Source organism: Apteryx rowi, unplaced genomic scaffold (assembly GCF_003343035.1).
Source record: "Apteryx rowi isolate R43461 unplaced genomic scaffold, aptRow1 scaffold_33, whole genome shotgun sequence".
NCBI classification, from domain to species: domain Eukaryota; kingdom Metazoa; phylum Chordata; class Aves; order Apterygiformes; family Apterygidae; genus Apteryx; species Apteryx rowi.
In genome coordinates, this window is record NW_020449752.1 from 2,883,225 (window position 1) to 2,894,143 (window position 10,919).

At 46.7% G+C, this 10,919-nt stretch overlaps 1 protein-coding gene across 13 annotated transcripts in view; it reads right to left on the reverse strand.

Annotated features, from left to right (window-relative positions):
* PRDM10 (PR/SET domain 10) overlaps nucleotides 1-8,711 on the reverse strand; it is a 48,388-nt gene extending 39,677 nt beyond the window's left edge. For 6 of the 13 annotated variants that reach the window (XR_003254496.1, XM_026071690.1, XM_026071693.1 and 3 more), the window contains exons 1-2: nucleotides 8,567-8,650; nucleotides 6,598-6,696 (exon numbers count right to left, since the gene is read on the reverse strand). The gene's annotated coding sequence lies outside the window, so the exon portion shown is untranslated. The other 7 variants (XM_026071687.1, XM_026071685.1, XM_026071683.1 and 4 more) reach the window with 7 other exon arrangements.
* Between the last annotated feature and the right edge of the window lie 2,208 nt (nucleotides 8,712-10,919).

A 10,919-nucleotide genomic window follows, 5' to 3' on the forward strand; every position in this document is an offset into this window, starting at 1 on the left:
CTTATCATTAGATTCTGGGATAAAGGAACAGAAATGCTATCTCAATAGCTCTCTATAGCTATTATATAGGCTCTCTGTTATAYATCTCTTTATAGCTATGTTCTCTATAGCTATTACTTTAGATAAAAGCTCCAGACAAAGTGCAGGAGAGAAAAGGAAAAAAAAAAATTACAGTGTTGTATCCGTGTGCAACATTTTAGCTAGAGGATCTCATTAGTGAGGAAAAATGAACAGTGCTTAGGACTGGTAAACACCTCACCCTGCTCTCCAAGTGCTGAAAGCTAGGGTCTCYGGCACACATAGGCTCCAATATATAAATATTACCTGTCCTGCCATAGTACCTTTCATCCAGCTATCTCAAAGCCCCTTGCTATATCATCAAGTATTAATTCAGGCATTTCCACACATCTAATCCTGTCCCTTCCACTGACCTCCACCCCTCATTTTGTTAGCTATATGGTCACCAAGAGGTCTAGAAGAGCCTGCATGAAACACGACAGCATTTGTGTCAGCACCAAAATCTGAACCACCCTGGCAGAAAATTAACAGTCTATCCTGTCAGTCTTGTTTGGCTCTGTTTACCCCAAACAGCTCTGTCTCTCCACTGTTGTCATTATTAACCAAGAACCCATTCAGGTAATTGCAATAACAAAAGCCAATAGTTTAATCCATTACCCTGGACCTAATTGCTTAGAACAATGAAAATAAATGCTAGAGGTTTCAACGATTTTTGTTTTTAATATAATCATCTAGTTAGTACAAATTCAATTAAACCAGCCAGTAATTGAATTAAGAGAAAAACAGAGTTATGGCCAAATCCACACGGTGCAACAGGTAGCAGAATTTTTGGCTGACTTTCCCGACAAACAGCTATTTATTGGCGGTCTGAAGGAAGATGCTGACTCTCTCCTGCTGACTCATTTTGGCACAAGTAACTCCTACACCTTGAGTAGAAAGGAGACTAAAGAGGTCTTTAAGAGATGAAACTGGACATTAAACTTCAAATCTCAAAAAAAAAAAAAAAAGGGGCTCAAAAAATTGGAAGAGAAAGCAGAAGATAGTATATTTCAGGTTTGTCATGGTTCTAAAGGTTAGCACTGATCTCGAATCTCAGAAAAAAAGGCAAGGTTGAGCCAAATTCAGTGCCTCGGTGGTGCAGTTTCTATAAATGTCACCATCACATTATTGCTGTTCTTCACAGAAGTGAAGAAAATATACCCTGCGCCCAGCCATTCATGTAACACTAACAGCCAATTTTAGAAGCTGCAGAATTTGCCGAAGCTTTCAAATTACGCATTTTAAAACACATCTTAAGATCTATCCCTCCAGCGTGCATTCCTACCAAAGACTGGATCTCCATTTAATCTTATCATTTCTGTTATCACCACCAAAATACACAGGAAAGCATATTTCCCCARAAACTTGGAACCACAGGCACCAACCAGGATGGCAGGAGCAAGCACTGAAGTTTAGCTGGTACAAAAGGCAACAGCAAAAACAAGATCCGCCCTTATGGCTAGGATATTTAGAAACAGTTGAGTTGGAAAGCATCGTCTGCCCCGAAGTCAGGGACAAGGAAACTGCCAAGAAACACAAACACCCGAGTAAGTTTCCAAACACTGATGACAGAAAAGACTGAACTAACTTTCCCAACTCGTCCTTCTGCATAGGACACTCTCCCTAATTAATCCCACATGACCTTATTTTCTTCTTTAAATCCTCTCATCAAAATCCACTACAGTTATGACACTGACAGCCACGGTGTCTCAATATCTTAAAGATTTCCCTATGGTCTTCTCTCAGCAGAGATGTCTCASTGCACAAGGAAGCAACAGATGTCCAACTTAGCACACGGCCACAATATTTTTTTTAAATTAGCTGCAGAGGAATCACGATTACTATGTTAGGGTATGCAGTGTCTACGTTAAACCTGTTAGCAACAGCAGTTATGGAGATATATGTAAAGAAACTACCTTTTCCTTTGAAGGATTTGGTTGGAAGCTTTGTTAGTTTCCCAGCAGCAATAAGTGTAAAACTTCAGGAATAAGCGTCAAAGTACAGTTATTGCCGCACAGCTGGCATACAAGGGAATACTCTCTGCTTGCTCTGCACGCTACTTGCCCATGAATCCCTTGGAACTGTTGATTTTTTTTCCCCCCAAACATATCACAGGCACTGGACATTTTCAGAAGGCAAGCACGTCGCCGGGAGGCTCTGCTGTGTCCGAGGGGCCGCACGCGCACGCAATGAGACCTGCCACCCAATGCATTGGCTGCATTCTGTCACCTCCCCAACATTTACATACAACCTCAGAAGCAGCATGAGCATAAGCAGGAAGCAATGCCAATATGCAAGATGCTAAACCACTTACAGTAACTAAGACGACAGCATTTTCTTCCTCAAAAGAGCAGGCATGCCTCACCCAGTCCACACTGGGTGATGACATAAGCTGAAATGATAATAGATACAAATCTAATCCAGTATCACCCTGGTGCGTCAGAGGGGCAAGGKAGTGACAATACGCAGCGTAAACAACACTGCAATATATAATGAGAATCAGGATCTCACCCAGCTCCCACTACTTTAAAAGAAAGGTCCATTTAAATTCAATGCTGATGTCACCCTGCACATATCCAAATTCTGGTGCACATCCTGACACACAAAGTATCTACCCCAATGAGCAGATAAGCTCTTCCGGGCTTCTGCTTACTGGAGCTCCGATTATGGAGCTCAATCTGTTATAGCACCCACAGGCCCAGTCCTTGAGCCCCCTATGATGTGCCTACATGTTTTCACAGGTAGGAACAGCCACGCTCTGAGCTGGGCAGCTACGCTAGCCTATGCTGTGCCTGTCCCTCAGCGAGGCTTAACAGCGCAGAAACAGCTTGGTGCTAACCATAATCCCAGGGCATCCAATTCAGAGTTGGAGCCTGGTCAGCAGACACAGAGGGCAGGAGGAGTATGCTCCTGGATGTCTGTGCACCCCTAAAATCCAGCTGCCTGCCTCATCAGATAAGCGCAAGCAAGTCAAACTCCTCAAGCCAAAACAGGTTCCTCATTCATTTCAGTATGCAGTTCACATTTACCTTCCTTTTCTTAGTATGCACTGGGGACCTGCTGGTGTCCAAGACCTATGGCCTTCCTTTTCAGTTCTTGTCTTTTACATTCAATCCAAAAATCTCATTAACTGTGATGCTTCTCTTCTGCAGCTCCCGATGCCCGGAAAGCTTCTTTGTGTCACTGTCTGAACAGTTCTTCATCGTTTTGGAAATCTCACTTGAGAACTCCTTTTGATCTCTCCGATACACTCTAACCCCTCTCTCCGATTTCTGCAGCACGTTGCTTTATCTGAAGCTGTATTATTAATTCAGCAGCTTTCCCCCTTCCCTGCATTCTGCTCCGGAGGATGAGAAAGCACCGCTCAGGGGCAAAGCACCTCATTTGCTCCCTATCCAACACCAATGTCCTTGTTAGCCTTGCTGTCCTCAGTGGGTGATGCCCACCCCCATAGCCAACTCCCAGAGGGTGACAGTACCTATGAAGATCTAACCTCTGACAGCATCACAGCATCCATGCCATGTCACCTCTTCAGTGCACCTATAACCCATTACAGCTATGGGGTCAGAGCTGCAATGGGAGCAAATGGTGCTTTAAGAGAAGACCTCAGATAACAGTGAAGCCAGTATTCTTTTTTATTTGGTATGCAAGGATTTTTGATGAAATAAGACTCCTCCAGTACAGTGCTTCAATGGAAAACTCAGCTCTGAAATTCAGAAAAAAGCATCACCAAGAAGAGATCAACAATAACTATAACTATATATATATACACATACATACATACGTGTGCGTGTGTGTATATATATATATATATTTTTTTTTTTTTAAGAGACCAATTTCTTTGCAAACATGCTATTAGGAAAAGATACTTGCTTTCAATGCTGCAACTACACAAGAAGATACAGAGACAAAAACTCCGGGGACTTCATCTGCAGCAACCTCTCCGAGTCTAATTAAGGATATTCTGCCTAGAAAGCATCACCCAGTGGCTGTCAAACATTCACTTTTGTCCCTTCTCTGAAACAACAAGGATGAGAGAATATTAAAGCTGGGCAAGGGGAAAAAGTCCACTTCCCTGCTCAGGGAGTCATAAAGCCACTGCAGTATCTCAAATGAGAATCCACTTTACAATAATGGTGCATAAAGCAGCTAATGTGATTTACTCTCTAGTGTAAAAGAGGCTTGCATATAGATGGGGGTTCCCTGCAGCAATAATAGCAGCAGTTATTAGCTTAATCCTTTAAGTACTGAGCTCACTGACCACTCTTTTTCAGTGCTAACCATATGCAAGGACAGCAAGATTGCTACAAAAGGAGGTTTTATGACTACGGGTCTTCCTCCAGCTTTTAATATGAAACTGATTTATTATGCTCAAAAGGAACATCACATGTGCCTGCAAAAGCTATATCCCACACTTAAGTTAATTACCCCAGCTTGCCTAGAAGGCAGAGCTGGTGCATTTCCTGAGATCCTTTGGCAAGAATATGCTTTCTTTGCAGCAAGAAGGCTGGGAAGTGCACTAGGTTTCTAACCTCATTGACTGCTGAGTCGCAACTGCTGTCTTTTCCTCTGCATTCTCATTCATCAGAAGCACATATTGTTTCAAGGAACCCTGGCTCTTGTGCATTTTGGCTGAATGTTAGTAATCAGGTAATATATGACCACAATATTTATGTTTTACTGGTGAGTTAGAGATGGAAATCATACATAGGGCTGGGACAGCAAAGACTATTTATTTCCACAAAAGGAAATATTGCTTCAATTTATTTAGTCATATAATAAATAGAATAACTCAGCCAAACACAAACTCACTCTTTACTCAAATTGCGTATAAGGATGTAGATAGATCGATTCATTATATCACATCCATCATCAAAGCAACAATGAGCTGGAAGAGACCTCTTAGATCTTCAAGGCTAGTCCTCTGCTACTGTGTCCAACGCATCACATAACCCTTTCCATAAACGGACATTGCCCAAGCACCAAAAGTGATATTATGTTGCAACTATTTGTTCACAAAGTATCAGATAAGTAGCTAACAGTCTAACCCTTTACAACACAAAATACAGAAGATAATCAAGCACTCCAGGTGAACTCCAAGAAGAGAGATTAACACCCCACTGGGGGACTACTGTGGATTAGGCTAGAGATCTACTCAGAGATGAGCACCCTCTCTGAGCACATTTTTGTTTAGTCCTAATTCTTGTATAACCAGCTGTTTCTCACGATACCCATTCGTGACTCTCCGAGCAGGCTAAGAGACAAGTTCATCAAATTTCTGGCTATGTCCGGGCTGTTATTAGTCACCTGTCTTTCCATTTGYTAAACAGCTACATACTCACTCCAATGACTGATTTCTTCCTCCCATCCTCAGCTCCATGAACTTTTGCAGGCCACTAAAATTTGTTACCATCTTCTTCTCTCCTTTCAAATATTTCATATTCTGAGGTCGCTACAGTATCACCTTCTGCTACTGCGATACACCGCAACTCTCAGGCTTCAGCCGTGCGAGTCAGTGACCCTGTCTACTTAATTGATTTGGTTTATAACTATAGAGGGAGAAGTATGATAAAGCAGATAACAGGGAAAACACATTGTGTCAGAGTATAACATGAACAAAAAAGGAAAGTAAAAGGTCTTTACCAACTTGTGCGCTACACTGCTGTGTATACAGCTTTCAAGAAAGCATTGAAAGAAAACAAAAACCTACCAACAGCACTACATTGCTCAGTGTCACTCCAGTCTCCTTTTGTCATTTTTTGTCTCCTATTCCTTTTCCTGCTCAGGCAACTCTTCAAATTGTGCTGCTTCTTCCCTTCCTCTCCCACCGCTTTGCATATCTTCTCTTGATTAAATCACTATACTACTTCAAGCTCTTAAAATTCAGAAAACAAGATCACCTTATTTCTGCAGATAAACAACTTGCATCTTTCAAAACATTTGTTTGTCTGAAATACTATAGACCACAGAGAACAATTTAGGCATCTGTATCTTAAAGTAGGTAGTGACTTAACATACAATGCCAGTTAAAGGCTACAACACAGCTTCTATTTCTGGATGTTTTACTAACATGAAAATAAAATGGGCAAATGGATCTGACCTCATGTTTAAGTTAAAACAAAACTCATAATATTAAAACAGCCTCCACAATTAGCTGCATTTAAGTCAATTAAAATTCAGTTTACACAGCTGAGGGCAGCTGCAGGTGGCCAGAAACACACTCAAAAGTAGCTGCTAACTACAGAGCAAATTAACATAAGGAGCTCATCTAGGGATGTTCCTTGCAGGCTAGCAGTAAGGGTGTCAGAGGACAGCAAGCGAGAACACACACCAAATTCACTTCACAAACAAGTTGTTAATTATTCCACCAGATAGTAATATTAACAGTTACATCAATAGCTCATTCTATACCTATAAGGGTAATAAAATTGTCTTTTTAAACACCTAACAAGAGAAGCATATGCAAAATCCCCCAAAGCATCATAATTCAGCAGGTAAGTTAGCCATTATAGGACTGAGTTAGGAAATACACCTTCTTACATTTTTCCACATAAGACTCATGAAGAGACCTCTTAAAAATCAGTTGATGATTCATTAGCATTTCATCTTGTAGTTTAACCAATGAAGGGGGAGGGGACACTGAAAAAAAGAGAGAGATGACAAAGCAAGAGTTCAGCATAGACTATTTCCACTAAAACACTGGAAGTGAAACATGGGCAGGCATTTTATAAAGATACCCAGCCTCACACTTGCTCATCCTTTAAAAGTCTGCAAGAACCATGTATGTATTAGCAATATACGAGACAGGTTGGTGTACAGATACCAAAAAGTACATCACAAATACCAGCTTTCCATTTCATTCTTGGAATTATGAAGTTCAATAGCCTAAGTCATAGGGGTTTTTTGTTTTTATCTGGGCTCTACAAACTGCTGGAAGACCCCTTGTAAAGAGTCTACAGAGAGCAATTAAGATAAAAGGGTGATTTGCACATGGCTTGAAATTTCCTATAAAGGGTTATTTAGAAGGGTCCTTTAGAAGGACCAGTAGGCCTGAAAGAGAATCAAAATTTCATTTTTCTATTACAGCTTAACAACTTTAAGGCTTCCAATTTTTTAATGCAACAGTGGCACAGGAACAGCCATAGCCACACAACACCAGAGACCTGTATAGCTAGAGACCAGAAAGTTCAGATAGCCACATGCTGTAACCATATCACAGAGCATGAGAACAGGTGTATGTGACAGCAGCAAACCGCACAGCTGTCACAAAGCTCAGTATCACCTTGGCAGTGGCAAAAAATCACAGCTTTCACTTCTTGAAATTACTTTTGTCCGCACGTGGGTTTTGGTCTTTCCTCGGGGACTGGACAACCTCATACGGTCGGAGGTGGCGGAGGCGAGGCCCAAGCTGCCTCCCCGGGCCTGCTCCCGCTCTGCCCTGGAAGAGCCCATCCACGCACAACTCCCACACACGAGGCCCTGACGTGGGAACAGCCATCCCTAAGCCCCCAGGGCAGCCCCTACTCGAGCCCTTCCACCCAAGGGACCCCCAAGAGCCACCCTCAGGCCAGGCCCTGGCCAAAAGGGGCCCAAGACCCCCAAGCAGGGCACGACCACCAGCCTCCCCCAACCCTTCCCAGGCAGGTCTGGCAGCACCCACCTGCTCCCCCTTATATACCCTCCGCGCCCCACCATCTCCATCAACGGCAGCCAATCAGGGGCAGGGGGTGCGACGCCCCCCCCCCTCCCCTAACGAGGCCAATGGGAGAAAGGGGCGCGAGGCACCCGGCCAATCAGGAGCCGCAGGTGCCCCCCCCCCACGCCGCCACCGTTCCCCAGTGCGAATAACGACCGTGCCCCCCCCCCCCGGCCCGAGAAAGCGTGAGGCGCCATGAGCCCCCCGCGCTGGTGCCCAACGGTCACTCAGCCCCAACCACTCCAGAAATGGGGGGAGTGGGGGGGGGGGAAAGGAAGGGGGTGCGGGCTGCCGGCGAGAGGGCGCGCTGCGAGGGCAGGGGCGAGGGAACGACGCCGCAGCCGAGGGGAGGGGGAGGCGATCTGACCACGGGGCAAGGGGAACGAGCGGCCCACCATAGCGGGGAGYGGGGGTGAAACGCCCGCCGCGCTGGGGGGCAGCAAGATGGCTCCAGCAGCCCCCCCCGCGCCACTGAGGTGCCGGGATCCGGACTGTACCATCCGGGGAGGGGGGGAACAAGGGTCGGGGCAGCCCCTTCTCCCTCTGTCCGGGGCGGGTGGGGGATCCCGACTAGGGCAGGGAGGGGGGGGAAAACGGACTGTACCTCTCCCGCGGGGGGGGAAGGGGAATGACTGCGCCCTGCTCCCCCCCCCACTCGCGGGAGCGAACGGTTTATCCCGGCCCCAGCACTAAGGAGCCGCCAGCTCCGGGCGCCATCTTGGGTGCGACTAAAACAACAAGTCCAAAACCCCTGGCGGGTCCCCGCGGTGCCCCCGGATCGGGCTTCCCTCCCGGACCGTCCCATCGCGTTACCTGAGGGGGTCCCGTGCGGGTGCCGCGTCCCGGCCGCCGCCGCCGGCCCCGCTGCAGCCCCAAACCCCCCCACCTGTCCTCACCTCACAATGGTAGCTGCAGAGCGGGAGGGGGGGGCGGCCGCCCGGACCTCATTACCATAATCTGCCTGGCAACAGTCCGCGACGCCGCATGCTGATTGGCTAAAACGCTTCTGCCCGCGAAGATGGGGCACAAAAGTCCGCCAGAAAAGACTCGGAGGAGGCCAGGTCAGGGGGCCGGGGGAGCAAAGGGGCCCCCCAATCCACGGGGAAGGGGGGGGGAAACCCCTACGCGGGCCTTCACTCCCCCCGCCGGATKCCTTTCGCCAATCAGAGCGCCGCTCTCATCCTCTCTCCCCTCCGCCGGGGGCCCTCGGGCCAATCGGAGCGCGCCTCTTATCGCGGCGCTCCGCCCCCCCCGCTGGGGGAGGCGGTGGGGGGGGCAGCGAGCAGCGCCCCCTGCTGGCGGGGCGGCTCCGCCGCACGCTCTGCTGCTCCCCTGCACCGCGCTCCCACCTGAGCCCTAAACAGCAGCTCCAAGAAGGGTCGCAGCCGCTGCTGCTTGGGAATTTAGCGGATTTGTCATTCCAGGGGGGCTACCGCTGTGCTGTGGTTGCTRGTTTTCTTAAAAAGGTGTTCGCATTATGGGGGCACAGGAAAATACCGCTTTTCTGACCCCTTATTTGCGCTTAGCGTACGCTCAGGCGGCTGTTTCACCTGGCAGCTTAGGAGATATTTCTTCAATAAGAGCATCCCTGCTTTTAGCACCTTTCCTTTTCAGTTTATTCCAAATTGCTGTGTGAGCAGCATGTGCACACATAAACAAACGTGGTTGCACTGAAGCGTGGGCCGTTTCAGACCCTGCAATTGCAGCCTGTTGACCCAGAACCCGATAATGGAAGGGTAAATTTTGGTTAACAATGCAAGCAAATTACTGCTTTTTAAAAACTGGCTCTGCTCATACTCTCCTCTAGGAGACTAGCGAGGGGGTCAGATCTGGGTGCAATTAAGCACATCTCTAGTAGGTCTGTCTTTTTAAAGCCTGTTACAACATTTTAAATTAAAAGGCACAGGTGTATGCCAAAATCATCTCCTGTTGTACTGACAGTGTCCCTCCCACAAGTAATCAAGATAAAAATCAGAGATGCAAATTGTCTAGCTTGTGCCTGGTAACTTAACCTTAAACTATTATAAAAGACAGTTTCTGAAACTGAAGAGAGCAGAAATAATTAACCAATTAGGAGCAGTAAGTTTTGTTTTGTTTTTCMCAATACTGCTCAACTCCTCTGTGCAGTCCTCTCCTTGTCACTGATGGAAGGAGGTATGGAGGCAGTTTCCTCCCCGTCCCATAAAAACAGTTTCAGATTTCGCTGCACAGAGCTGAAGTGTTTAGATAGCAAATAGCACAAGGAAGTACACAAGACCAAAACTGCTTTATTCCCTTGAGTCTCAACAGCTATTCCTATTAGTTAAAAAAAAAGTATTTTCAGAATGTTGTATTTTCATCTGGGATTGCGGAGACCTTCTCCCTAGTGTTTTGAAGACTTGCAATATTGTAACACCRACTTAGATACAAACACCCAATTGTGTCATGTTTTTATGCAAACGGGTCATTTTCCAGCCCTGCACAGAGAGCAGGGCAGGGTCCCGAGCCAGCCTTTCYCCTCCTGGTACTTCGGTCACCTTCTGAAAGTTACTCTGCCAGTATTTTTCTTCCTTTCCCTCCTTAGCCTGGAAAGAGTGATTTGGTGCAAGTGGAGAGAGGCTATAACCAGCTGCCAGGTGTAGAAAACGCACGCTGCTCTGATTCGTCATCCGCAGGATCTGGAATCTGATGTAATGTCTCCTGCATTTCCCCATTTAATGGGCTGTTTCTGATGCTCCAGCATAAGCTTCATTTTTCCAATAGCCTCGTGTTGTCAGAGAGAAAGAGAGAGGGAGGTCTCCATGTTCGGTTAATTTATTCTTTTCTAGCCTTTGTAGACAGAATAAGCAACATAAATAATTTCCCGTTCGCCTGTCTCATCTGGAGCAGCGCTGTAACCCTCAGCTGGRTCCTCTTTCATCCCCTCTCCTGGGTCTTCAGATCTGCATCTTCATCGCTGCATCACCTCCTTCATGCGCTGCTGTTTCATCACGGCCTCCGCCGCTTTTGCCTATTTTGTCCTCCCGGTGGCCGCTGCGAGGCTGGTTTCTCTGGACTGCAGCACCTTCTCCCACGCAGAAACGTGCGTGCCGACATCCTCCCGGCGAGCGCTGCTCTCTCCGACTCCAGCTGGAAAAGGCTGCTGCAGCCGCATCCTCCCCCTTTTTCATTTACCCTGAAATATCTT